At 47.9% G+C, this 27,744-nt stretch overlaps 1 protein-coding gene across 6 annotated transcripts in view; it reads left to right on the top strand.

Annotated features, from left to right (window-relative positions):
• The window catches only part of zhx3b (zinc fingers and homeoboxes 3b), an 86,970-nt gene that overhangs the window by 30,531 nt on the left and 28,695 nt on the right, over nt 1-27,744 (top strand). The gene's annotated exons all lie outside the window — the stretch shown is intronic.

The following is a 27,744-nucleotide window of genomic DNA, read 5'->3' on the forward strand; positions in this document are numbered from 1 at the left end:
TTAGGGATGGGCAATAAATGCTGGCCTGGCCAGCGACACCCACATCCCATGAACAAATAAAATTTAAAAAAAATGTTACACAGGATGGGTTTATGACTCGTTTTGTAACGGAGTTAAACTCTCTGCTGCAACCAGCAAGAGAGAAAAATAAAAAGGGATTTATTTCAGTTGTTTGGACAGCTGGAATATTGATGAATCTATTGCTAAACATTACTGTGGTGTCACTATGATGTCAGTTGTACATAATGGTGTGACGTTTTCAGATCATATCCACTTGTCTGTGGAAAAACAGCCAGCATCACAATTCTAGATCATGACCATCTTCTGGAGACTGCGGAGCCAAAATTGCCCACTGGCCGAAACGAGGCGCACCTACCGGTTTCGATGTGTTCTGGCCGCATTGGGGCGGCCTAACCGTCGAAATTCAGCACTTCGGGGATTTTTTTTTAGAGCGGGGCAGAAGTGGGGGCGGGGCGGAGTGGCCGCAGCTGTCAGTCACCAGTGTTGCGCTGATGATGTCATTACGCTGGCGCATCACAACGCCTCTCCCCTTCAGTTAACGGGGAGAGCCGCTGCGAACTCTGCAGCCACTTTAGTGGCAAACACTGGGCCACCAAGAGGGTAGGCCAGGCTGCCTGTTGGCGGCCCGGTCGAACCCGCGGCCATAATTGTCGGCCCGACCTGGCAGTCGGGCAACAAAGAAAAAAAAATAACGCCGCGGCAGTGCGTCCTCCCCATTTAAAAGCGGCCGGGCCACCGAGTCACAGAGAGTGTACTGACAGCAAAAGCTGTTGGAGGCACCGATCGGCAACGGGGACGCTCCCACGGGGCAATACCAGGAAAATGGCAATTTCCTGAGGGGCAATTTCGCGAGGGAGTCCCTGCCAGTCAGCAAGGGGTTGGCGTGTGCACATTCCGGCGGGAAAACAGGCGGAGCAGTCCCGGACACCGCTCCAAAACTGAGGAAGGGCAATTTCCAAAATGGTGGGCCCTCTGTGGAGGCTCAGCGGCCATTCCGCGCTGCCCCGCGGCCGCTGCTTTCGGGCGGCCAGAGGCCTTATCGGGAGCGACAATTTCGGCCCCTACATATTGAGGCAATTTTCATCGCTCCACCATTGGCGGCCGTGCCTTCAGTTGCCTCGGCCCCAATCTCTGGAACTCCCTCCTTAAACCTCTCCGGCTCTCTACCTCTCTCTGTTCCTGTAAGACCCTCCTTTAAAACTTACCACCTGTCCTAATGTCTCCTCATGTGACCCGTGGCAAATTTTGTTCATCATCGCTCCTGTGAAGTGCCTTGGGCCATTTTACTACATAGTGGGGGAACATTGCGAGAAGGCAAACTTTAGAGATTGCATAAGCAGGAACATGCCACACAGAAGGAGGCCATTCGGCCCATCGTGCCTGTGCCGGCTCTTTGAAACAGCTATCCCATTAGTCCCACTCCTCTTGCTCTTTCCCCAATAACCCTGCACATTTTTGCCTTTCAAGTGTATATATAGAAAGAACATAGAAACTTAGAAATTTACAGAGCAGACGGAGGCCATTTCAGCCCATCGTGTCCGCGCTGGCCGACAAAGAGCCACATGGCCCTCAATCACCAGCCTGAAGGTTACATATAAACCATGAACAATGAACAATGGCGGACAGGTAAAGAGCACCCAGCCCAACCAATCCGCCCCACACAACTGCGACACCCCTTACGCTGAAGCATTCTACACTTCACTCCAACTGGAGACGTGATCCCCTGGGAGAGGCAAAAACCAGATTTAAAAACCCAGGTCAATACAGGGGCAGGGAGGTGTTGCTACAGTTGTACAGGGCCTTGGTGAGGCCACACCTGGAGTATTGTGTACAGTTTTGGTCTCCTAACTTGAGGAAGGACATTCTTGCTATTGAGGGAGTGCAGCGAAGATTCACCAGACTGATTCCCGGGATGGTGGGACTGACCTATCAAGAAAGACTGGATCAACTGGGCTTGTATTCACTGGAGTTCAGAAGAGTGAGAGGGGACCTCATAGAAACGTTTAAAATTCTGACGGGTTTGGACAGGTTGGATGCAGGAAGAATGTTCCCAATGTTGGGGAAGTTCAGAACCAGGGGTCACAGTCTAAGGATAAGGGGTAAGCCATTTAGGACCGAGATAAGGAGAAACTTCTTCACCCAGAGAGTGGTGAACCTGTGGAATTCTCTACCACAGGAAGTAGTTGAGGCCAATTCACTAAATATATTCAAAAGGGAGTTAGATGAAGTCCTTACTACTCGGGGGATCAAGGGGTATGGCGAGAAAGCAGGAAGTGGGTACTGAAGTTTCATGTTCAGCCATGAACTCATTGAATGGCGGTGCAGGCTAGAAGGGCTGAATGGCCTGCTCCTGCACCTATTTTCTATGTTTCTATGTTTACATCTACCATCATTGCAGACAGTACATTCCAGATCCTAACAACAACAACAACACGTCATCAGATGCTAAGTGTTAGAGCTTTTCAACCACGTGTTTGGGGTAAAAAGCCAATTTTGAGTCGCTTCATTCCTAGCTTGCTAAGTCTGGAGTCCGAGCAAGCGGCCTGTTGCCTCTGGTCAGTGTTTCTGTGGCAGAGTGGGGAAGCCTGGACTCCAAAGGAAACGCTGCCTTCTGGTACGAGCTGGCAATCTCTCGCTGCGTTTTCAGAAGCTGTTATTAATAGAATCACTATTTCCTGTTGCCAGTCAAACTCTCTTGAAAAGTGGCATGTTGTGCTTTCAAAAAGCACCAGTCTTGATAAGTTTCTGAAAGCCCAATGAGGAGGGGTTGGAATCACAGCACAAACTGAGCGATTTGCATTTTCCGTGCCATCTTCCACTGACCATGCTGCAAGTGTTTACCCCAGAATCTGATTGTGACTTTGCAGAACCTGCCTTGGGTGGGGGGTGGGGGGAAGGAAATGAGAAACTCTTGATTTCTCAGCCAAAGTCACTTTTCACTCTGGCCTCCTCCTCTGTGGGAGCTAGCGGAAGAGAATTTCATTTCTATATTCTCTGGAGTTTAGTAGAATGGAGAAGGGTGGGGGGGTGATCTAATTGAAACGTACAAGGGGCTTGACATTGTAGATGCAGGGAGGCTGATGGCTGTTTCCCCTGGCTGGGGAGCCTAGAACCAGGGGTCATGGTCTCAAGATAAGGGGTCGGCCATTTAGCACGAGATGAGGGGAAATGTCCTCACTCAGAGGGTGGTGAAGTTTTAGAATTCTCTACCCCAGAGTGCTATGGGTGCTCCGTCATTGACTGAGATCGCTAGATTTTTGAATACTGAGGGAATCGAGGGATTTGGGGATAGGGCGGAATTTTTTTTTGTCTCATAATACTCCTGTGAAGCGCCTTGGGACAATTCACTACGTTAAAGATGCTATATAAATACAAATTGTTGAAATTGGAGTTGGTGTAGAAGATCAGCCATGATATTGAATGGCAAAGCAGGCTCAGGGGGCATCTATTGAATGTCCTATTCTTTTTTGTTAATGTTCTTGTGATTTCTGTTGCATAGATTCTCGTGTAGACTCCCACGAGGGGGAAAGCAGAGGCCCAAACTTGGATAAAGAATTGTTAGGGGGGGGGGGATCGCTCTTGCCCGTGGTCAGCTGAGCAGTCCTGATGATTGAGAGCTGTCTGTTTGATGGAAGCAGGCACAGCAAGCAGTTCTGTCCATTAACGTGCGGGGAGCGCATAACACACAAGCCAGAAAAAGTTTGGAGTGTGCAGCTTCCCTTTCACCCTGTCGGTGGTCACAGCTCTGGGTGGGGTTAATCTTTGCTGCTCTCTCCAGTGATTGGGAGGGGGGAGCAGCGCAGCACTCTGCTGGGGTGTCGCGAGGCACAATGCTACACCGTTATCATCATAGGCGGCCCCTCGAACGAGGATGGCTTGCTTTCACAGACGTTTCAGTGACGGACCTGATATTACAGCCCTGAACTCCAGTTGAGGGTGTGGAAGATGCCCATGTGTGAATTTTTTTAACGTGGGGTGGTCGTTGCACACCAGCCACCGCACGGGCTTGACGGAGCTCGCCTTTTATCCAGTGGCAAGGGTTAACCAGGACGACTGGAGATCTGCTCTGTTGCATGGACCTAGTGTGCACACATATTGCAGTGTGGGCAGGGCCCGTGCTGCCCCCTGGGCCCCATACCCTCATTCGCCGCACCTCCGCCCACGATGCTGCACCATTCGTCCAGTGGTAACGCGCAGCAACAACGTTCAGTGTTGAGAATGAGCCTGGAGGGAAATATCAACATACAAAAATGACGGGCCTGTAAAGACCAGCTGGTCCAACAAGCTTACCCCACACTCCTGCTGGCTGGATGATCATGACTCGACACTTCCTAGATCAGCTCCCGCTGCCATGTATTCTCTGGGGCGAGGCACAAAAGCAGAGTTAAACCCAGAAAAAAAGGACTTGCATTTATATTGCGCTTTTCATGACTACCGGACGTCCCAAAGCGTCCAATTAAGTACTTTAATAAAGTGTAGTCTCTGTTGTAATGTAGGAAACCCGGCAGCCAATTTGCGCACAGCAATGCTCCCACAAACCACAATGTTGTTTTGACCAGATAATCTGTTCTTAGCAATATCAGTTGAGGGATAAATATTGGCTAGGACACTGGGGCTATCTCCCCTGCTCTTCTTTGAAATAGTGGCCATATGTATCTTTTGCATCCACCTGAGACAGCAGACGGGGTCTTGCTTTAACTTCTCACCTAAAGACGCCACCTCCGTTAGTGCAGCACTCCAAGTACTGCACTGGAGTGTAGATTTTTGTTTTCAAGTCTCTGGAGTGGGACTTGAACTCTCAACCTTCTGACTCACTGACTCAGTGAGGGCACTAAGGGCTAATAAGAGCCAATAAGGACTAAACAAAATCTGGAACATTGCTCTCCGACCACTTCAACCAATCAAAACCAGTCCAGCAGAAAATGTGTTTGTTATCCATCAATCCACTTGCCTTCTGTGTGATGCGAACTCTGCCTGAATAGGCTGAATGTTGTCCATATCCAAATTTGAAACTCTATTCACTCGAACAGGATGTCCAGCAATGATAGTGAAATGGTTCTGTCTGTGAAGTGAGGCCTGGCCACAAGTGTAGAGGAGTTGGGGGCCAGGTTGTAATTCTGCACTACGATATCGATCAGTCGTGTGTACGAGGCAGTCTGGGGAGTTCTGTTTTGAGTTAGTAATTCCATGTTGGACTGCGTCATTGGTAAAATCTATTTTTCTTGGTACACGTAAGAGATTGCAAAATCATGCAGAATATTGTGTCTCTTTTGCTTACAAGCTAGACAACATTAAAGAGTAACACAATAAAGTCTGAAACATGGTTAACCCTTACATTGGCTTTTGGGTAATTTAAGAAGGAAATTTGGGGGTGGTGAATTTCCCCGATTTTCTTCCTGAGTCATGTGTGTCCCATTGGAAGGTGCTTGACCTCTGCTTATCACCCCTTGCTCCATCCTCCTCCCTCCCACCCCACCTCTACACAGCAGCAGAGCTGAGATTGGGAACCTGCTGGGTTGGGGGAATCAAGCTTGAATCCTACAAGTTATATCTTGCTTTGCATCAGGGTTTGGAGCTGTTCAGAAGTACAGCCTTGAGAGTAACTGTAGTCACTGCAGATCCCGTTCACACATCAGCCCTGTGCTCACTGACCTACATTGGCTCCCCGGTCCGGCAATACCTGGATTTAAAAATTCTCATTCTTATTTTCAAATCCCTCCTTGGCTTTGCCTTGCTCTATCTCTGTAACTCCTTCCAACCCTCTGAGACCTCTGCGCTCCTTCAATTCTGGCTTCTTGCGCCGTCCCGATTTCCATCGCTCCACCAGTGGTGGCCGTGCTTTCAGCTGCCTGGGCCCTAAGCTCTGGAATTCCCTCCCTTAACCTTTGCACCTCTGCTCCTTTTAAGATGCTCCTTTAAAACCTACCTCTTTGACCAAGCTTTTGGTCACGTGTTCCAATATCTTCTTCTGTGGCTTGGTGTCAAATTTTGTTTGAGAACGCTCCTGTGAAATACCTTGGTAGGAACCATTTAACATTAATCAGGACCGTAGTAGTCCCATGGACTAGTTTAGATCACCTAAAGGGATTGGAGAGAAATTTCCAAGATTTTTGTCCCCTTTGAGTCGGGATTTTAATCTGTTTTTTCGCTACTCCCAGGAGATTACATGGGATGGGGAGCGTGTGTATCGTGTTGCACAAAGAATTGCAGTTGTGTGGGACAGGCTGGATGGATCAGTAGCTCTCTTCCTGTCTGTCATTGTCCCTATGTACCTATAACTGTGAGAGACCATTTGCTTCTATGTGCCTAGTCCTAATGCTCGGCAGCACTGTACGCCACTCTACCTCTCTCACTCCTTAACTGTGTTCTGTCAGCCGTGGCTCAGTGGGTAGCACTCCCGCCTCTGAGTTAGAAGATTGTGGGTTCAAGGCACACTCCAGGAACTTGAGCACATAACTCTGGGCTGACACTCCAGTGCAGTGCTGAGGGAGAGCTGCACTGTCGGAGGTGCCGTCTTTCGGATGAGATGCTAAACCGAGGCCCTGTCTGCCCTCGCTGGTATATGTAAAAGATCCCATGGCACTATTTCGAAGAAGAGGCAATATTTATCTCTCAGTCAACAAAAACACATTATCTGGTCATTATCACATTGCTGTTAGTGGGAGCTTGCTGTGCACAAATTGGCTGCTGCGTTTCCTTCATTACAACAGTGACTACACTTCAAAAAGTACTTCATTGACTGTAAAGCGCTTTGAGACGCCCGGTGGTTGTGAAAGGCGCTATATAAATGTAAGTCTTTCATTTCGTTCTCTGCCAAACGTTAACTTTTAGCTAGTGTGAATGCCAACAGCGCTGAAGAATCCAGACTCCATCTGTGAGTGGTTAGAGGAATATTCCAGCAAGGAAGCTGATTCATTTTCAGACAGAAATGATTTGGACTAGATCCTGCTTGGCTGACTCACGGACAGTAAACTGAATAAAAACCACTTCACCGCAGTACATTTTGAGCAGAGTTTCAAAAAGATAACGAGAAAACCCCCCCCCACAAATGGTAAAAATCTGAAGTAAAACCAGAAAGTGCTGGAGCACATGAAAGAGAAACTATTTCAGGTGAATCCCTTTGTCAAAATCGATTGGGCTTTTTTTTAGCTTCTAACTTAAAAGTAGTCTAATTGATCTGCATGTAAAGCCAACAGTGTCGATGGTCAAACAGGGGCATTCGGCCTTGTTGGGAAAATTCAGCAAGCACTCTTGTACATGTAATGTGGTGATTGTTGTTGTAACTTTGCGGGCAAATCAATATTAAAAATCTCAAAAGCTTCCTGTTTACCAGGCTTTTTGTTTTTGTTTCTGTTTTGTGATTTAGTTTCACCTGCTGCGAGAATGGGGTAGGGGTGTTTTTGCTACGTTAAAGGCGCTATATAAATGAAAGTTGTTATAATAGCCGTTGTAATCATTGCTCAAATTGCAATGCCCTTATCATGCAGTGCAGACCTCCAAGCACCAGTGGCGCTGCGCTGTGCGATCTGGTCCATTTTCTGGCTCACGAAGCCTCCTGATGTTGGCTGCACCCCAACCCTGCCCTCGCCCTCCTTTCGCACCTCCTGTCATCCGGCTGCATTAGTCTTGCTGTTCAGGAGCTGCCGACTCGCCTGCTACTGTTCCTTTGCCTCACTGGTCATCCCGGGCTCGCTGCTCAGTCAGATTGCTGTCTGCCTCTACACTCCCCTTTTTATGGCGATGCCCGCTCGCTGACGCACGATGCCCCTCATCGACCCAAAGACTTGCCTATTCCTGGCCAACCTCTGTGTTTCAAGGACACCCTCAAAGCCTCCTTGATAAAAATGCAACAACCCCACCGACATCTGGGAGTCCCTGGCCAAAGACCGCCCGAAGTGGATGAGGCGCATCCGGGAGGGCGCTGAGCACCTCGAGTCTCGTCACCGAGAGCATGCAGGAAACGAGCGCAGGCAGCGGAAGGAGCGTGCGGCAAACCAGTCCCACCCACCCTTTCCTTCAACCACTGTCTGTCCCACCTGTGACAGGGACTGTGGTTCTCGTATTGGACTGTTCAGCCACCTGAGAACTCATTTTTAGAGTGGAAGCAAGTCTTCCTCGATTCCGAGGCACTGCCTATGATGATGATGATGGCTGCGTCTCCATTACAGGCCTTGCCTCCATTTGCCTTGTGTTCTCCCTGTCGGTGACTGCCTCGCTGCTCAGGTTTACCTGACACCACCCCCTTACTGTTTCTTTGCTCTACCAGCCATTCCTGGCCAAAAACCCAATCCGCTCCTCTGCCCCACCTGCTGCTGCACCTTCATTCTGACCTTGCTCTTTATTCAACTGTATTGGCCTTTTAAATTATTTTTCTTCCTCCCTCGGAATTGAGGAAGACTTGCTTCCACTCTCAAAATGAGTTCTCAGGTGACTGTACAGTCCAATACGAGAACCACAGTCCCTGTCGCAAGTGGGACAGACAGTCGTTGAAGGAACGAGTGGGTGGAACTGGTTTGCTGCACGCTCTTTCCGCTGCCTGCGCTTGTTTTCTTTTGCTCATTTCTTCCCGACCGTCTCCTGTGGTACGGACAAATTGGGACGGAGGGTAGAAATGTTGAGCAGGATGTAGAGATCTGTTGGAGTGAGGAGTGTGCTCTGGGTGGGGGAGAGTTAAAGGAAGATAGAGAGTCAAATATGAGGGGAAGACATGTTGGCTGAAAGACAAATAGGCAGAAGACATCCCGGACACAAAGGTCATGGGCATTGAGTGAGGTCATGGGCATTGAGTGAGATCATGGGGAGAGCGTGTGCAATCCGAGATGGACAACTCAGTGAGTAAATTGGGTAAGACATTGGAGAGCGATGGATGGATGGAAGATATCGCAGAGCGATGGGGAGAGTGAGACATGGGCAGGAGAAAGAGTGAGGCAAGAAGAGCTAGATCAGGGGGCGAGAGAGAGAATGACTCGTTTGGTATAGGTCGCACAGACATATCAACAAAGAGATTGGGATTATGGAGCGAGATGCAGGGAATAGAGAGACAAACAGGCATGTCAGATGAGAGATTGGGTAGACTAGGCCTATATTCTCTAGAGATTAGAAGAATGAGAGGTGATCTCATTTAAACATACACAATTTTTACAGGGCTTGACAGGTTAGATGCAGGGGGAGGATGTCTCCTCTGGCTGAGGAGTCTAGAACCAGGGATCACAGTCTCAGAATAAAGGGTCGGCCATTTAGGACTGAGATGAGGAGAAATTTCTTCACTCAGAGGGTGGTGAATCTTTGGAATTCTCTGCTCCAGAGGGCTGTGGATGCTCAGTCATTGAGTATATTCAAGACAGAGATAGATTTTTGAATATTAAGGGATTCAAGGGATATGGGAATAGTGCAGGAAATTGGAGTTGAGGTAGAAGATCAGCCATTATCTCATTAAATGGTGCAGCAGGCTCGAGGGGCCGAATGGCTACTCCTATTTCTTATGTTCTTACAATGAGAGAGTTGCAGAGATTGGGGAGCTCGTGGTGAGCAGTGCCACAGGAGATCTGTGAGTGTAAAGGGGAGTGTATTCTGTCAACTTGTTACATTATTCTAATTAATATGCATGTTTACTTATCAGAGAGTCTGTCGGGCCCGGTTATTGTTTTGTATCCTTTTTGGCATCCTTGTTCTCAGTAGTCTGGCAGCAGACAGTTTGTGCAGAGCTTTCACCCTGATGTTCGGCTGCAGTGATCTTGTGAATGACGGGTGTTGCTCACACAGGCCATATCCCCATTGCACATCACTGGAGCGGAACTCTGAGTGGATTGGATCTCATGGCATTCAACTCATGACTTAGTCACTGGAGAAATATCACCAACGATGTCTCCGCAAGATCCTACAAATCCCCTGGGAGGACAGACGCACCAACATCAGCGTCCTCGTCCAGGCCAACATCCCCAGCATTGAAACACTGACCACACTCGATCAGCTCCGCTGGGCAGGCCACACTGTTCACATGCCAGACACGAGACTCCCAAAGCAAGTGCTCTACTCTGAGCTCCTTCACTGCAAACGAGCCAAAGGTGGGTAGCGGAAACACTACAAGGACACCCTCAAAGCCTCCCTGATAAAAGTGCAACATCCCCACTGACACCTGGGACTCCCTGGCCACAGACCGCCCGAAATGGAGGAAGTGCATCCGAGAGGGCGCTGAGTTCCTCGAGTCTCATCGCCGAGAACATGCTGAAATCCAGCGCAGGCAGCGGAAAGAGCGAGCGGCAAACCAGTCCCACCCGCCCCTTCCCTCAACGACTATCTGTCCCACCTGTGACAGAGTCTGTGGCTCTCTTATTGGACTGTTCAACTGCCAAAGAACTCACTTCAGGAGTGGAAGCAAGTCTTCCTCGATTCCGAGGGACTGCCTATGATGATGATCATCATCCAATGAAATCGTTGATGTTGCCCCTATTTTGCGCATCTTAATCAGCAGCAAAATAAGTTGCCATTTTTGACAATTTTGAACATTGGGATTCAGAGAGGAGCCCTTTACTTGGGTTTAACTTGAGCGCAAGGGCAGCTGTTGTTGCCCAGGAAGCTTCTAGATTTTCGAAAGTAAGTGCCATTTAAAAAAAGAAAGACTTGCAATTATGTAGCGCCTTTCACGACCACCGGACGTCCCAAATCGCTTTACAGCCAACGAAGTACTTTTTGAAGTGTAGTCACTGTTGTAATGTAGACAACGCGACGGTCAATTTGCGCACAGCAAGCTCCCACAAACAGCAATGTGATTATGACCAGAAAATCTATTGTTAGTGATGTTTGTTGAGGGATAAATATTGGTCCAGGAGACCGGGGATAACTCCCCTGCTCTTCGAAATCGTTGCCATGGGATCTTTTACATCCACCTGAGAAAGCAGACGGAACCTCGGTTTAATGTCCCATGCAAAAGATGGCACTTCCAACACTGCAGCACGGCACTGGATTCTCAGCCTAGACTTATGTGCTCAAGTCTCTGGAGTAGGACTTGAACCCACAACCTTCAGACTCAGGCGAGGGTGCTGCCCCCTGAGCCACAGCTGACTATAGAAGCATGGCTCAGTCCATGACATCATCTCATCTTTGGTCTGTAGGTCATTGGCTTAACAGCAATTACTTTCATTTATATAGCACCTTTAACGTAGGCAAACACATCAAGGCGCTTCAGAGGAACCTAAATCAGACAGAAATCGACAGCAAGCCAAGAAAAGGAGTTATTGGAAGAGTTAACAAATAGCTTGGTCAAAGAGGTGCGGTTTAAGTAGGGTGTTAAAGGAGTAGAGGGAGGTTGGAGGGATTTTCTCCTGGTATTTATCATCCTCTGACTCACTGCTTCCCTCACCTTTTATGGGTGGGGGAGGCGGGGTATCTGAATATCCTGTGAGTCACTGCTTTTGTTCCCTCTGGGGTCTGTACCACACCTTGAACCGCTATTCCCTCTTTCCCCCCCCCCACCTTTCCCGGGGGGGGTGGGTACTGTATCATCCCGTGACTCATTCCTTCTCTGGCCTCAATATTTTGTTCATGTGTAAATTGTTTTCTTTGCTTAAACTCCATCTTTTCCTTAGACAACCATTTGGTACATGAATCAAAAATGCACGTAGATGTTTATCCTGTCGATTTTTTTTTTTTGATTCCACGCTAACTAACTGTCTGAACAGGAACGCAATCTTACCGGCCAGCCATCTCCCAACTGAAGCCAGTTGCAGTTGTTTTAGAATTCACCCCTCCCCCTGCCCTCCATTGGCATGACGACACTGTAAAAGACCGTGGTTGTGAGAGTGCCTTCCTTCCTTCCTGATTTTTCAGATTTTCCTCCCACTCGTCCAAGTGCAGTGATTGGTGTAGGGCTTCACGATTGGTGCCGGGGTTCAGGTCTGTGGTCTACTGCAACATGCTGGCAGGTTCATTGGCTGTGAGGGCTAATGCGGCAAGTTCTCCTCTAAAATCTACACGTGCATTTTCAAGCAGGAGTCACCTGATCAGGACTTTATTTCCCTCCGACCCCCCCCCCCCCTTAGCTCAGGGCAGCCAAGTCAATTGTAAAGTCGCCATATTTGAGATCAACTAATTTGGCACAGGCTGAGAATTAACCTATGGCTTTCTAGACTGGTTGTCTCAGGCCTGCACTGAATGGTGTCTTCCAGCCCTGTAATCCTCCGTGTTCCTCCAATTCTGGCCTCTTGCACATCCTCGACTTCCTTCGCCCCACCTTTGGCGGCTGTGCCTTCAGCTGTTTAGGCCCTAAGCTCTGGAATTCCCTCCCTAAACCTCTCGCGCATCTCTGCCATCCTTTAAGCCGCTCCTTAAAGCCTCCTTCTTTGACCAAGCTTTTGACCTGTCCTTCTTTGGCTCGGTGTCAATCTCTGCAATGCTCTATGGAGTGCCTTGGGATGTTTTACTATATTAAAGGCGCTATATAAATGCAAGTTGCTGTTGTTTACCCTATTACTGAGCTGAAGGCGTCCGGCTCTATCCAGTACCTTGCCCACTCTTGAAGTGTGAGCTTCGACGGTAATTAGCGGCCAGCTCTTTGTCTGCGGGCCATCGCTTCTGAGCTTCAATGAATTTCCAGCAGGGAATCGCTCAGTAGTGACTGGGGCTGGGAATTTTAATGTTTCTACCTTAGCCTGGGCCACAGAAACCAATGGTGCCACCCAGGCTGAGCGCCCTACAGACAGGGAATTGAACCTAGTCTGCTTTGCTGAGCTTATACGCTGCCTTAGCAAGGGAGCTGCCCTACTTTCTATTTTTAACTTTGCTTCACAATTTCTATAAGCAATTTTATTGGAATAAAAAAAATTCCCAACATGCCGCTACTCTGCTTGTGTGAAAGTGGAGAAGCGCTTCCCTTCTGATAGACTGGTGGGTACGATTCCGTGCAGCTCTACACTGAACAGACCAGAAGCTCTGAAGTTTTAATGTCTAATCTGAGGTGGCTAATATCAGCAGGGCCAAAAGCCAGGGCAAAGCCAATTATTTGCAGTGACCCTGAGCTACAGAGAAATAATTGGCCAGTGTCCATCCCTGATCACTAACTGGAGATTCTTTGTTATATTGTCTGTATGTAAATGCGCGAATGTGTGGTGGTGTCTGTCCTTGTCTGTGTGTGTGTGTCCTTGTCTGTACACGCGTGTCCTTGTCTGTCTGTGGGTGACCTTGTCCGTGTGTGTGCGCGTGTCCTTGTCTGTGGGTGACCTTGTCCGTGTGTGTGTGCGCGCACGTGTCCTTGTCTGGGTGTCCGTGTCTGTGTGCGCGTGCAGAGACGGGGCAGATATAACTGGGCTCAGTTGCAATACCTCGTTTATTTGAACAGCCTGCTGACACTTGACTGTCTTGAGTTTCCCTGCCCGTTGCTGTTCGGTGTGTCTCTCTATACGCCGGTCACAAATGTAGACCCAATTCCTGCTATTGTGTGAAGCAGAGAGAGGGAAAATATTGGAGCTGAAAAATCTTTCCATGAGCTCTTGATTTTGGTGCAGCTCAGCTTTCCGCAGTCCCCCGGCTCTGCCAGAACCTTAATGCTGAGAGCTGTTCGGGTATTTTCTCCTCTTGTGCTTTTTGTTTTGGGAAAGTCAATCTAAAACCCAGCCCTTTTTTTTTAGACATAGTTGAGTAAACGGCCTCTACGAAAACATGTGGCCTTTGCTGCCTGCATTAATCCTGTCTGTAGTTATGTGGGAGTCTATGCATAACCAGTGCACCAAACTGCATCCACCCACAGTGGGGGGGGGGGGGGGGGGGCGGTGGTGAGGGAGTCTTTGTGTTTCAGTGGGGGAGGGAGAGTTTGGATGTATCCGACAGCAAGAACTGCAGTGGAACAGTTTAATTCACACAGATCTACTCTTAAGATTGAATGAAACTTAAACCCTTTTGGCAATTGCTTGTTGTGAATCCCAGGGACCTTGCATGTTCTTTTTTAAAAAAAAATCTTGCTGTATTTTAAGGCCTGTGTTTTAAACTCAAGCTCCGCTGATGTCCATGAGTGATTATAGTGACTCTTCTTGTGAAATGGGGGAGGGCTGGATGGGGAGGGCAATTCGTTTCACAGGATCCGATTTGTGTTTGGGAGAGCGATTTTTTTTTTGGAGAAAATCCAGCAGGCTGGACGAGTGGCACTTAACGGAGGCTCTGTCTGGTAGGCCTGCCTTGCTCTCTCAATGTGCTTTCTGAAATTCCATTTTCTCGACATTACAATCCACACGGTGCATGGCATTGTCACGTTAACAGTTACCGCCACACACGTCGGAATTACAGCACTAAACTGCAAAATATCTGTTTAAAAAGTACGCAGGCACTAGTGTTGCCAACTCTGGTTGGATGTATTCCTGGAGGTTTCATCACACGACCTCCCCCACGACCATCCTGGCCAGTCAAACTTTCTCGTGCCCCCCACTCCCAACATCTCCAGTATTTTATAATTAATAAACGGTGTTCAATGAAAAAGAAAAAAAAACTTTATTTTAATACTACAACTTTTAAAAAAATCTTTAATTCCTGGAGACTCCAGGACAATCCTGGAGAGTTGGCAACCCTAGGATTACATAGGATATACGGCACAGACACAGGTCATTCGGCCCAACCAGTCCATGCCGCCATTTATGCTCCACTCGAGCCTCTCCTCTTTCCTCATCTAACTCTCTATCAGCGTAACTCTCTCTTCCCTTCTCCCCATATGCTTATCTAGCCTCTTTCTTTAAATGCAACTATACTATTCGCTTCAACCACTCCCTGTGGGAGCGAATTCCACATTCTCACCACTCTCTGGGTAAAGAAGTTCCTGTTGGATTTCTAGAAATCCTAAGCAAGGCTGAGGCAAGTTTTCAATCTGTGATGCACAAGTTATTTGACACTGTGACACAGACGAGCAGGCAGGCACTGATTAGTAGTCAGGCTTGCCGGATTCCTGCAAGGCCCGGCCAGTTTGCAGAGCTGGCCCCATGGTTATGAGTGCCTATTCCACAAGTTTGATGTTCTGTTTTAACGGCACCAATTGCACTAATTCAGGTGGGGTGGGGGTGCGGGGGAGGTAGGTCTGTGTAATACTTTTCAAGAGCTGGGGCACTTTGGTTGGGTGTTGACTCTCTACTGCGATTCTACCAAAGTTAAAAAAAATAATCCTTTTGCCATTTAAAAAAAAATGTTCACATCTGTGTTCTTTACGTTGACCAGAATTCAGCTGAACTCACGAGTGGATACACAACAACGTTCAAGGATAATTAAGATCTCTTTCCTCATCAAATCTCAATCCCTCCAGTATCCCAAGACTCCCACATGGTAGGTCAAGTCCCTGGGTAAGAACATAAGAAGTAGGAGCAGGAGTAGGCCATACGGCCCCTCGAGCCTGCTCCGCCATTTAATGTGATCATGGCTGATCCGGTCATGGACTCAGCTCCACTTCCCCACCCGCTCCCCATAACCCCTTATCCCCTCACCGGTTAAGAAACTGTCTAGCTCTGTCTTAAATTTATTCAATGTCCCAGCTTCCACAGCTCTCTGAGGCAGCGAATTCCACAGATTTACAACCCTCTGAGAGAAGAAATTTCTCCTCATCCCAGATTTAAATGGGCGGCCCCTTATTCTAAGGTAAGGTATAACCAGTGCAACGGGTAGGGCAGCACTCCTCCCAACCCCCTAACTCCTGTGAGCCGATAAGCAGACCATAGTAGCATGTTCCCGCCCAAGCTGCTGTTAACATCCCCTCCCCCACCCCCAGCCGTGTGCGACACAGGCAGCATCGAGAGTTCATGGGCTTTATTAAAACATTACTCCATTTAACTTGGGTTTGGAATAGATTCCCGACAACCTGGCGTGGTGCCAAGCCTGTAGATTCCCGGTTCGATACCCAGTCTGTGCTAAGTTAGCTGACCTCTGCCATTTAGGTGTAAAAGCAAAATACTGTGGATGCCGGAAACGTGATATAAAAACAGTAAAATGCTGGAAATACTCAGTAGGTCAGGCCGCGTCTGTGGAGAGAGAAACCGAGTTAACGTTTCAGGTCGATGACCCTTCGTCGGAACTGGCAAAGGTTAAAGATGTAACCGGTTTTAAGCAAGTACGGAGGCAGGGAAAGTGGAGAAGGGAGGAAGGCAGGAGAGATTAAATGACAAAAGGGTTGAGAGCGCAAGGCTAAAGAGGGGTGGTAATGGGATAAGCAAAAAGATGGGTCTCGAGGTGTAAATGGCAGTAGCAGACTCATTGCCAACAGCTGCTTTCTGGGGGTATACAATGGGAGCAGTGTTTGATTAGGTAGTTTCTACAGTCGGTCTAGGGTTGGAGGTGATTGTTACCCAATGTTGAAAGGTCAGGATTAGCCTCTGTTGTGTTGCTCCCACCCATGGTCAAATTGCCTGCCAACACTCAAAATCTAGGCTCAACTCATGAAGAATTGCCACTTGGATCAGGGCTGCCTGCGTTCTATTGCCTTACACCACTAACAGCTGGTCCCTTCCGCAGAGGAGAGGAGACCCACCCCATGTCATTTTAATATCGTCCGCCATTGTGGGGAATAAAAGTTTCACTTTTTGAATCAAAGGGCCCCTTCAGTCACTACTGCCGAAATAAACGGGCAACAAAATATAAATGTGGCCTAAAATCAAAGGTCCATGCTGTGTGCTGGCTGGTGAGGGTTTAATTGCTTCGCTAACTGAAGCCTGTGTAACATGAAGAACTGAGCCAGTCATCTGTTCTCATTTTAAATTGCCTTTATTCCCCACAAAATAGCTTTGGGTAAAGACCAATTCAGATCCAAGTCTCTAGAATCGGGAAGCTAATCTGAAGTACAGTAATCCGTGTCCAGAAGAATAATGTGTGGTTTTCTGAAAGAGGAAACCAGTTTCCTTTTTCCTGTCAGACCATAAAAGACGAAAGTCCTAATTTGAGGTGAAGGGAGTCCTGAGAGGGCACTTGAGTTTCCTTTTGTTTTTTTTTTATTTCTACATCCTCCAAATATCATTCCTCCTCCTCCTCCTCCTCCTCCTGAAGGTGCTGCCTCCTCCTGGGGCCCCGTTTCCATGGCTACAGATTGGCCACGGTAGTGGAGCCTAGATATAGAGAGCCAGTGGGCTAATTGACTGAGGGGAGGGGGAGGGGTGGTGGGGGGCACTGCAGTTGAACGTAATCCAAACTCCAAACATAATACCCTCCTTAACAGCACTGTGGGAGTACCTTCACCGCATGGACTGCAGTGGCTCAAGAAAAGAAAGATTTACATTTATATAGCGCCTTTCACGACCACCGAACGTCTCAAAGCGCTTTACAGCCAATGGAAAAAGTATTTTTGAAGTGTAGTCACTGTTGTAATGTGGGATTTGTTGTAATGTCGATTTCGAGGGACTGACTATGATATGATGATTGATAAATGTGGGAAACGCAGTAGCCAATTTGCGCACAGCTAGCTTCCACAAACACCAATGTGATAATGACCAGATAAATGTTGATTGAGAGATAAATATTGGCCAGGACACCGAGGATAACTCCCCTGATCTTCTTCAAAATAGTGCCATGGGATTTTTTACGTCCACCTGAGAGAGCAGATGGGGCCTGGGTTTAACGTCTCATCCGAAAGACGGCACCTCCGACAGTGCAGCACTCCCTTGGAGTGTCAGCCTAGATTTATGTGCTCAAGTCCCTGGAGTGGGTCTCGAACCCACAACCTTCTGAGTCAGATGCGTGTGTGTTACCCACTGAGCCACAGCTGACACTTAAAGAAGGCGGTTCAACACCACTTTCTGAAGGGTAGTTGGGGATGGGCAATAAATGCTGGCCTTGTCAGCGATGCCCACATCCCGTAAATTACATTTTTTAAAACCCTGCACTTTTTTCAGCCTTGAATGGATCCGGGACCATGACTGATTTATTTTCCTTTACTGAGGTAATGCTCGCGATGTTTCGTACATGGATTTTTTTTTTTTTCCTGTGCTCATCTTTCAGTGATGGGGTTTTGGCGAAAGTTATAACTGCAGCAGCATCTGAGCAGATATTCCCCGCTGTCCTGGTGGCGAGGCCCATCTGTCACACTGGCAACTCTGCACAGATCAGGGATCGGACTTTGAGCACCTCACCCGGTCCGAATGGCTCAGTACCACACAGCACTACATATGTATCCACGAGCCTTTGAGAGCCCATAAATTTTTTTCAGCCCTGGTATTTTTTTTTAAAGTCAGGATTACCCTCGTTTTCAGTTCATTTTGGCGGGCTGCTGACATATTGAGGCAACGAACCACCAAAACTTGTAGTGAAACATTGTTCAGCTTTGACGTCTTCCTTGAAAAATATAGTGCAATTTGTTTAAATCTTTTTTGGTTTTGTGTTTGAACTGAAGGGGGGAGGGGAGAGGTGACTCCGTGTCTGGATGGAGGAGGGGTCGCTGTGTCTGGGTGGGGGAGGGGAGGGGACTAACTCTATCCCACTCCCCAACCTCTGAATGATGTTGAACCACGCTGTTCACAACCTTCTTTTTGACCCTGAAAAGAACTTTTGATCACCTATCCGCAGCATAACTATCTGCTGCTGAAGCCCTCATCCATGCCTTTGTTACCTCTAGACTTGACTATTCCAACACACTCCTGGCTGGCCTCCCACATTCTACCCTACGTAAACTAGAGGTGATCCAAAACTCGGCAGTCCGTGTCCTAACTTGCACCAAGTCCCGCTCACCCATCACCCCTGTGCTCGCTGACCTACATTGGCTTCCGGTTAAGCAACTCCTCAATTTCAGAATTCTCATCCTTGTTTACAAATCCCTCCATGGCCTCGCCCCTCCCTATCTCTGTAATCTCTTTCAGCTCTACAACGCCCCCCCCCCCCCCCCCCCGAGATGTCTGCGCTCCTCAAATTCTGCCCTCTTGAGCATCCCTGATTATAATCACTCAACCATTGGTGACCGTGCCTTCAGCTGCCTAGGCCCCAAGCTCTGGATCTCCCTCCCTAAACCTCCGCCTCTCCACCTCACTCTCCTCCTTCAAGACTCTCCTTAAAACCTACCTCTTTGAACAAGCTTCTGGTCACCTGCCCTAATTTCTCCTTATGTGGCTCAGTGTCAAATGTTTTGTCTCATAATACTCCTGTGAAGCGCCTTGGGATATTTCACTATGTTAAAGGCGCTATATAAATACAAGTTTTTGTTGTTTGGATGGGGGGAGGTGTTGCACGCTGTCTGGGGGTTGGTGGGGGGGGAGAAAGGTTGCTCCATATCTGGGTGGAGGCAGGGGGCGGGGAATGGGTTGCTCCATGTCCAGGTGGGGGGAGGGGAGGTTGCTCCATGTCGGTGTGGGGGAGCGGGACGGGGGGGGGGGGGGGGAGAGAGAGGGGGAGAGAATGGGTTGCTCCATGTCCGGGTGGGGGAGGAGAATGGGTTCCTCCATGTCCGGGTGGGGGGAGGTTGCTCCATGTCTGAAATTTCCCCTCCAACCTCCGGGGCCTCAGCAGACGGTCTCATGTGAACTGAGCCGTGCCAAACTGGCTCGGCATCCCTGAGGGAGGGAGCTCCGGCATGCAGTGTCTTGGGCTAGCATTCCGAAGGGCAGGCACTCTGTTCAAAGATAGCGTGAGCCTGGTAGGCCGCAGCCTGGGCCGCGGGTTAACCGCCAAAGGCACGGTGCTCGTCCATTCACTGAGGCGAGTTCATCTCTCAGCAATGGCTTAAAGTTATAATTGCGCCAGCATTCGGCTGTTCAATCCTGTATCATCACTGGCTTCTGTCGGCATATAAAGATCCCGTATTGGAACCGTAAGCTCTTTTGTTGAAATTTGGCCTAAATGTTTAAAATGAAAAGTTTACTCCCAGATTTTATATATTTTTTTAAAATGCCAGCCATTTATAAATCCAGCATTGAACTCGTAACCAGGAGGAAATCCAGCACTGAGAATTTGGAAGTAAATCTGAAATTAGGAATATGTGCCCTGGGGTTTTGGGCGAATCGGCAGAAATGTCATTTTCTGAGCACACTGATGTCTTGCAGTGTTTAAAATGGGCAGGCGCGCCGAACAGGTTGAATATTCGTGCAGTTGATTTGAGGATTGGTTGAATGTGCTGCACTATGTCTGTGCAATTCTGCCATGGATTTGTTGGGGTAAGGTGGGGCGGGGGGGTGGAATTGAATGTGGTTTTGAATTGCAGATTCTCCTGATGTTCGCACACACAGTCTGCTCTTCATTTAAAGTTGCTTTGTTGAAATGATCTGATAATTCAATTTTATTAGCACTAAATTCCCACTCTGCCGTCTTATTTACATTGCTCTATTCAAATCATCGGAGAATTCATATTTTTTTAAAGCACAAAAGCAACTTTAGATTATCAGTGATGGACTTGTGTATGCGTGTGTCTGTACCGTCTCTCTGTCTTGGTCCCTCTCCGATGTGTATCTCAGACTTTCTCTGATCCATCTTTCCCTCCCTTCTCTTTTCTCAACTCTGTTCTCCCTTTTTTGATGTGGTTTATCTTCTCCCCACATTCTGGCTCTGAATTCTAGAATTGCCTCTGACCATACCTGTGCACATGTGTGCTCTTAACTGTCTTTTTTTCCCTTTCTCTTTTCCCCCTCTTACACTCTTGCATGCTCTCTCTCTCCCCCACTCCCCTATCTCTCTCTCTCTTTCTCTCTATCTATATCTCCCCACACACGCTTCCCGCTTCCCCCTCCCCCCGTCCTCTCTCCTTTCTCTCTCCTCTCCCAACACACTTTCTGCCTTTTCCTCTCTCTCTCTCTCTCTCTCTCTTTCTTCCCACCCCCACCCCCCCCTCACACACACACACACACACACACACACACACTCTCACTCACTCTCTCTCTCTCTCTCTCTCTCTCTCTCTCTCTCTTTCTCCCTCCTACCCCCCCCCCCCCCCCCAACACACACATCTCTCTTTTTGCCCTCTCTCATCCCTTTCCTTTTCGGCTCCGAATCCTAGAATTGCCTCTGATCATCTCCTCCATGTGAGATCTTGCATGCTCTCTCTCTCTCTGTCTCCCCCGCCCCCTTCTCTCTGTGTCTTCCCTTCCTCTCTCTCTCTCTCTCTCTCTTTCTCGCTCTCTCTGGGGATGTGGGGGGTGGGTGCTGGGAATTAATTCACATTGTGCTTTCATAAGAAAGGCTTCCGATGAATTGTGCGGGAGTTGCCAGGTCATTCTGCCGACAGTAAATTCATTCTTGGCTCATTCAAGGTGAATTCCAGGCTGCCGACACAAATGAACTCCTCTGATATTCAGCTCCTTGCTCTTAATTTATTTTCTTATCACTTCATCTCCACTGTACAAAACCAGTTTCAAACCTACTAGAGCAGCCATGAGCAGCCTCGGGGAGACTGTTGCTGACCTTTCGTTACCACATTGTGATGTCATGCAAGTTGCTGCTGGCTCCAGTTAATGTGCAGAGCTGGCAAATGTGTGAATGTTGTGCTATATTTTTCCTCCACCGTTTTCTGTCTCTTATCTTGCAAACTGTTGTGAGCTAGTCATTGTAGTGCACGGGATTAGGGTATATAAATTGCATCTCTCTCCAAGATTTCCATCCTCTTTCAGCATACACCCCACTATACTGCTGGAGGACGGATTCTGCATTTAATGCGAAGAATCGTAACTGCAAGTGGCATTGCTGTTAACCACAGTTTGTTTTATTACATCCTCGTGGATTGGTGGGGGAGGGGGTCGGGAACAGCAAGGCATATACCAATTTTAAAATGATGCTACCCTGTACTGCAATTAATTTGCAGAAGAACCAAAGGCGACACGAGGAAAAACTTTTTTTACGCAGCGAGTGGTTAGGATCAGGAATGCACCGCCTGAAAGGGTGGTGGAAGCAGATTCAATCGTAGCTTTCAAAAGGGAGTTAGATAAATACCCGAAGGAAAAGAATTTGCAGGGTTAACGGAGAAAGGGCGGGGGAGTGGGACTGGCTGAAGTGGTCTTGCAGAGAATCGGCACGGGCTCGATGGGCCGAATGGCCTCTTCCTGTGTTGCAACGATTTTGATTCTAACATACTCCCTCACTCGGGACTATTTCTCCCGCCTGCCTCCCTCGAAATTAAGGATTAAATGTCCTTCATAGACTTTAGAGATCGCCCCCCCCAGAATAGTTGCGCACAATCTTGCTGATCGATTGCAATAAGACCCGACCCACTTGTGACACAAGAGGATCAGCCATAACCATATTGAATGGCGGTGCAGAATCAAAGGGCTGAATGGCCTACTACTGCTCCTATTTTCTATGTTTCTAAACATTATTACAAAGCTCAAGCGCCTAATGAGCAAGGCAACTGATTAAAAAAAAACAGCAAAGTGTGTGGAGATACTAGTGAGACAGCACAAGAAATGTATGTTTGAATAGGTCTTGGAAAGCCAGTTGGACGGCATTTTTGAAGGAATCGCTGAGGTTTTTGGGCGGAGAAGAGGTGGTTAGCAGCAACTCTGGGCTCGTTCACTTTTTGGTATTGCAACCAAACCAGAATCCCTTGCTGATCTTTTGTTAATAATTATCCAATAAGAAATACTTTTTCAATTACAAGTTTGTCCAGAATGAACTGAAACAGAGTTTTAACAAAGTGGAAATTGTTTCTGAAGATGGAAGGTAGCAATATTATCACCAACTCGGTCAAGTTGACTCGCAACTCTTGGGATCTGGAAAGAAGTCTTGATGAACCATCACAACTTTGAAAAAGAAGACAACGCAAAGGTGGGACTGTCTCCCTGTCTTAATACGTGGATGAAAGTCACCTATGGGAGGATGAGGTCTTGAGATATTTAAAGACGTTTTTAAAATGCGGTATTCCCACAGAAACATGAAGATGAATGATCTATATGGGAACTGAGGTTAAAGGTGAAAGTTATTCATAAATGCAAGAAACACTGCACACACATGCAGAGAAATGTCAAGAAGGAAGTAGCAAGGGAGTTAGTACAAGCTAAACAGCAGGTTAATGCAAATGACATTACACATAACGGCACAGAGAAATGTATTGCAAGAAGGAATTTTCATGCCTTAAATCATCCGGTCATAAACTACACTGCTCTTGCGTTTAAAGCTTGTACGGAACAAAAGGCAGGGATTGGAATAGATGGTAATTCCTCTATCTCAACACGAGCAGTGAATTACTGGGGAAGGTGGGAGGCTCCCGCAGATACAGGTCCTGAGGAGGTTGGAGGATCGCCTGGTGTATGACACACAAATCACGCATCCTACGATTGGCACCACATTGCATCAATGTGCCCTTACACACTTGTACACAAGTGCTTAATTTATGTAATAAAGACAAGTTTGTCTATGTACTCCTATAATAACCTATCTTCTCTCTTCACAGAGCAAAGCGAACCCAGTGACCTGCAAGGCACACCACAGAAGAGCAGTTGCCAAGAGCACCAATCATCACTGCACACATCCACCTAATCTTGCATTAAGCATCAGACCAGTTACAGACATTTGTCCCCAAATATACACGGATGGGGATGAAGAACAAATAGAAGTGGTGTTGAAGGGTTGGCCGGAGAAGGGCAGAGGTCCAGAATAACTGCCCGTTCCTCCAAAGTTGCCTTGGGGCAGAGATCTTAATGGGATCTGTTTTCCCAGGAACCTGTTTTTTACAACTTTTTTTATTCAAAATTTTAAAAACTGAATTCAAATTCTCAAACTGCTATGGTAGGATTCAAACTTTCATCGTCTGGTTTGCTAGTCTAGTAACAAAACCACTACATTACCATACTCTTTAGCTAATAAGACTCCTGCACCTATCGCTCTTTCTTCAGGGACTCCGCTGCTGCTGGTGGCTTCTGCAAACCATTGTCCTCCACATCTTCCATGCCTTTCTGGCGCTCTTATTTCAAGTCAATGGTGAGGTCACCGTCAATGGCATGTTGCAGATACTGTTAGACTTTTGAATCTCCCCTTCTCCCCCCAACCTAACCCTATAGGAACGGTAGCACAGTGGTAATGTTAATGAGCTAGTAATCCAGAGACGTGAGTACAAATCCCACCATGGCAGCTGGGGAATTTAAATTCAGTTAATTAAATAAATCTGCAATAAACTAGCTAGTAACAATAATGGTGACCATGTAACGATCGGATTATCGTAAAAACCCATTTGGTTCACTAATGTCCTTTGGGGAAGGAAATCTGCCGTCCTTACCCGGTCTGGCCTATATGAGACTCCACACCCACAGCAGCGACTTTGAACTGCCCTCTGACATGGCCTAGCGAGCCACCCAGTTGTATTCAAGAAGGTGTCTCACCACCACCTTCTCAAGGGCAATTAAGGAAAGGCAAATAAATGATGGCCATGCCAGAGACGCCCACATCCCAGGAATGAATATAAAAAAAACATTGAAGCACTGTTTTAAACAGAAAAAACTTGCTTTTGTAATAGTGTATTATCATCATCATAGGCAGTCCCTCGAAATCGAGGAAGACTTGCTTCCACTCTAAAAGTGAGTTCTCAGGTGACTGAACAGTCCAATATGGGAATTACAGTCTCTGTCACAGGTGGGACAGGAAAGGGTGGGTGGGACTGGTTTGCCGCACGCTCCTTCCGCTGCCTGCACTTGGTTTCTGCATGCTCGCGGCGACGAGACTCGAGGTGCTCAGCGCCCTCCCGGATGCTCTTCCTCCACTTTGTACGGTCTTTGGCCAGAGATTCCCAGGTGTCGGTGGGGATGTTGCATTTTATCAAGGCGGCTTTGAGGGTGTCCTTGAAACATTTCCTCTGCCCACCTGGGGCTCACCTGCCGTGTAGGAGTTCCGAGTAGAGCGCTTGCTTTGGGAGTCTTCAGTCTTGTATTATCATATCCTCAGGATGTCCCCAAAGTGCTTTATAACCAATGGATTATTTTCAAAGTGCAATCACTGTTGTTATGCAGGTAAATGTTTGCTCACTGTTTGTCTTGTATCTGATCTCTGCAAGTGTACGAGGCGTTTGCATTGATACCATCAGTCAGGGTTGCACCAGGTAGCCCATAACTCAAGAAGCCAGCCGCCCATACATCTTTCACTTTCACAGAGCTGGGTCACATTTGATTGCTTAGAATGAAAGCAATTATGGTTCCCCATGATAATGTGCATTGACATCCGTTAAATTTCTGTCAGTGGTTGCATACAATTTACACATAGGTGGACTCTTCTTTAAGTCTGCCATAGGATTGCTGGTAGCTGCATGTGTGCAGTCAGTGATAACACTGGCAGCAAAACCTCGCTAAATCTGTAGTTGCCCCGGCTGCTGCAGTTGGTAGTTAGGAACATAGGAACAGGAGGAGACCCTTCAGCCCCTTGAGTCTGTTGCACAGGAACAGGAGGAGACCATTCGGCCCATCGAGCCTGTTACACAAGAACAGGAGGAGGCCATTCAGCCCCTCGAGCCTGTTACACAGGAACAGGAGGAGGCCATTCAGCCCCTCGAGCCTGTTACACAGGAACAGGAGGAGGCCATTCAGCCCATCGAGTCTGTTACACAGGAACAGGAGGAGGCCATTCAGCCCATCGAGTCTGTTACACTGGAATAGGAGGAGACCATTCAGCCCCTCGAGCCTGTTACATAGGGACAGGAGGAGGCCATTCAGCCCCTCGAGTCTGTTACACTGTTACAGGAGGAGGCCATTCAGCCCATCGAGCCTTTTCCGCCATTCAATGAGACCAAGTAGCTGCAACCTAACTCCATTTCCCGCCATTGGCCCATATCCTTTAATAGCTTTAGTTAACAAAAATCTATCAATCTCCAATTTAAAATTTTCAATTGATCTAGCATCAGTTGCCATTTGCGGAAGAGAGTTCCAAACTTCTACCACCACTTGTGTGTAGAAGTGTTTAATAATTTCACTGTTGAAAGGTCTGTCACTAATTTTTAGGCTATGCCACCTAGTCCTGGAATCCCCAACTAGCGGTATTAATTTCTCTCTCTCTCTCTCTCTCTCTCTCTCTCTCTCTCTCTCTCTCTCTCTCTCTCTCTCTCTCTTCCTCCCCCCCTCTATCCTCCTTAATATCTTGAAAACTTTGATCAGATCATCCCTTAACGGTCTAAATTTTATGGAATACAACCCTAGTTTGTGTAATCTCTCCTCGTAATTTAATCCTTGAAGTCTGAGTATCATTATGGTGAACCTATGCTGCACTCCCGCTAAGGTCACATCCTTCCTAAGGTGTGGTGGGGAAACCTCGCTGTTGAAGTGTATGTACTAGGCTGTGTGATGAAACCGGGCATTCAGTTAATTGTCAGCTGTGGCTCAGTGGGTAGCACTGTCGCCTCTGAGTCAGACGGTTGTGGGTTCAAGTCCCACTCCAGACCCAGGGATTTGAGCACGAAAAAATATAGGCCGACACTCCAGTGCAGTACTGAGGGAGTGCTAAAGGATGTCTCTGAGGGAGACATTAAACAGGCCCCGTCTGCTCTCTCAAGTGGACGTATAAGATCCCATGGCACTAATTCGAAATAGAGCAGGAGAGTTATCCTCGGTGTCCTGGCCAATATTTATCCCTCAATCAATATAACAAAAAAACAGATTATCTGGTCATTGTCACATTGCTGTTTGTGGGAGCTCGCTGTGCACAAATTGGCTGCCGCGTTGCCCACATTACAACAGTGACTACACACCAAAAGTACTTTTGAGACATCCAGTGGTTGTGAAAGGCGCTATATAAATGGAAGTCTTTATTTTTTCTTAATGTAACAGGGCATGTCATCGAGACTGACTTCTGTGTGTCCCCTACGGATACCTGAAAGGACACAGTGGCATTAAAGTTGAGGACGGTAGTGACCGTCGATTGCTCCGTTCATCATCACAGGCAGTCCCTCGGAATCGAGGAAGACTTGCTTCCACTCTAAAAGTGAGTTCTCAGGTGACTCTACAGTCCAATACGGGAATTACAATCTCTGTCACAGACAGTCGTTGAAGGAAAGGGTGGGTGGGGAGTCTGGTTTGCCGCACGCTCCTTCCGCTGCCTGCCCTTGATTTCTGCATGCTCTCGGTGACGAGACTCGAGGTGCTCAGCGCCCTCCCGGATGCTCTTCCTCCACATAGGGCGGTCTTGGGCCAGGAATTCCCAGGTGCCGGTGGGGATGTTGCACTTTATGAAGGAGGCTTTGAGGGTGTCCTTGAAGCGTTTCCTCTGTCCACATGGGGCTCGCTTGCCGTGTAGGAGTTCCGAGTAGAGCGCTTGCTTTGGGAGTCTCCATGATGACCCAGTTGGCACACCTTGGTCATGGGCTCCCCGCTGAGTCCAGACCTCCTCATCCACTGGTCCATCTGTGAGATATAAGTAGCTGTGTCCATTGCAGCAGATCTGTACCCCGGGATAGTTTGTCCTGCTGGTCTTGCACCTGCTCTGCCCCCTGGACTCATGGACCACCCTCCTACTGCGAGGGACCCGGCAATGGCCGCTGCATCCATGCTGTGAGGTTCAAAACCCGGGTCTGGCCTGTAGTTCGGAAGTCAATTTTCATTTATTCCCTCCCTCTGGTACAATTCTCATGACTGACCTTCAACATGACCTCAACAGTCCTTCGCAAGCATTTTCTTGAGGGCTAATTTTTTTATTGAAACATTTTTGTCTGCAAGCAAGACTCTGTGGCATTACTGTTTTCTACCGAGCCAGCTGTGGCTCAGTGATAGTCGGAAGGTTGTGGTTCACAGTCCCACTCCAGGGACTTGAGCATAAAAATCTAGGCTGACACTCCAGTGCAGTGCTGAGGGAGTGCTGCACTGTCGGAGGTGCCGTCTTTCGAGACTTTAA

Source organism: Pristiophorus japonicus, chromosome 12, assembly GCF_044704955.1.
Source record: "Pristiophorus japonicus isolate sPriJap1 chromosome 12, sPriJap1.hap1, whole genome shotgun sequence".
Lineage (NCBI taxonomy): Eukaryota > Metazoa > Chordata > Chondrichthyes > Pristiophoridae > Pristiophorus > Pristiophorus japonicus.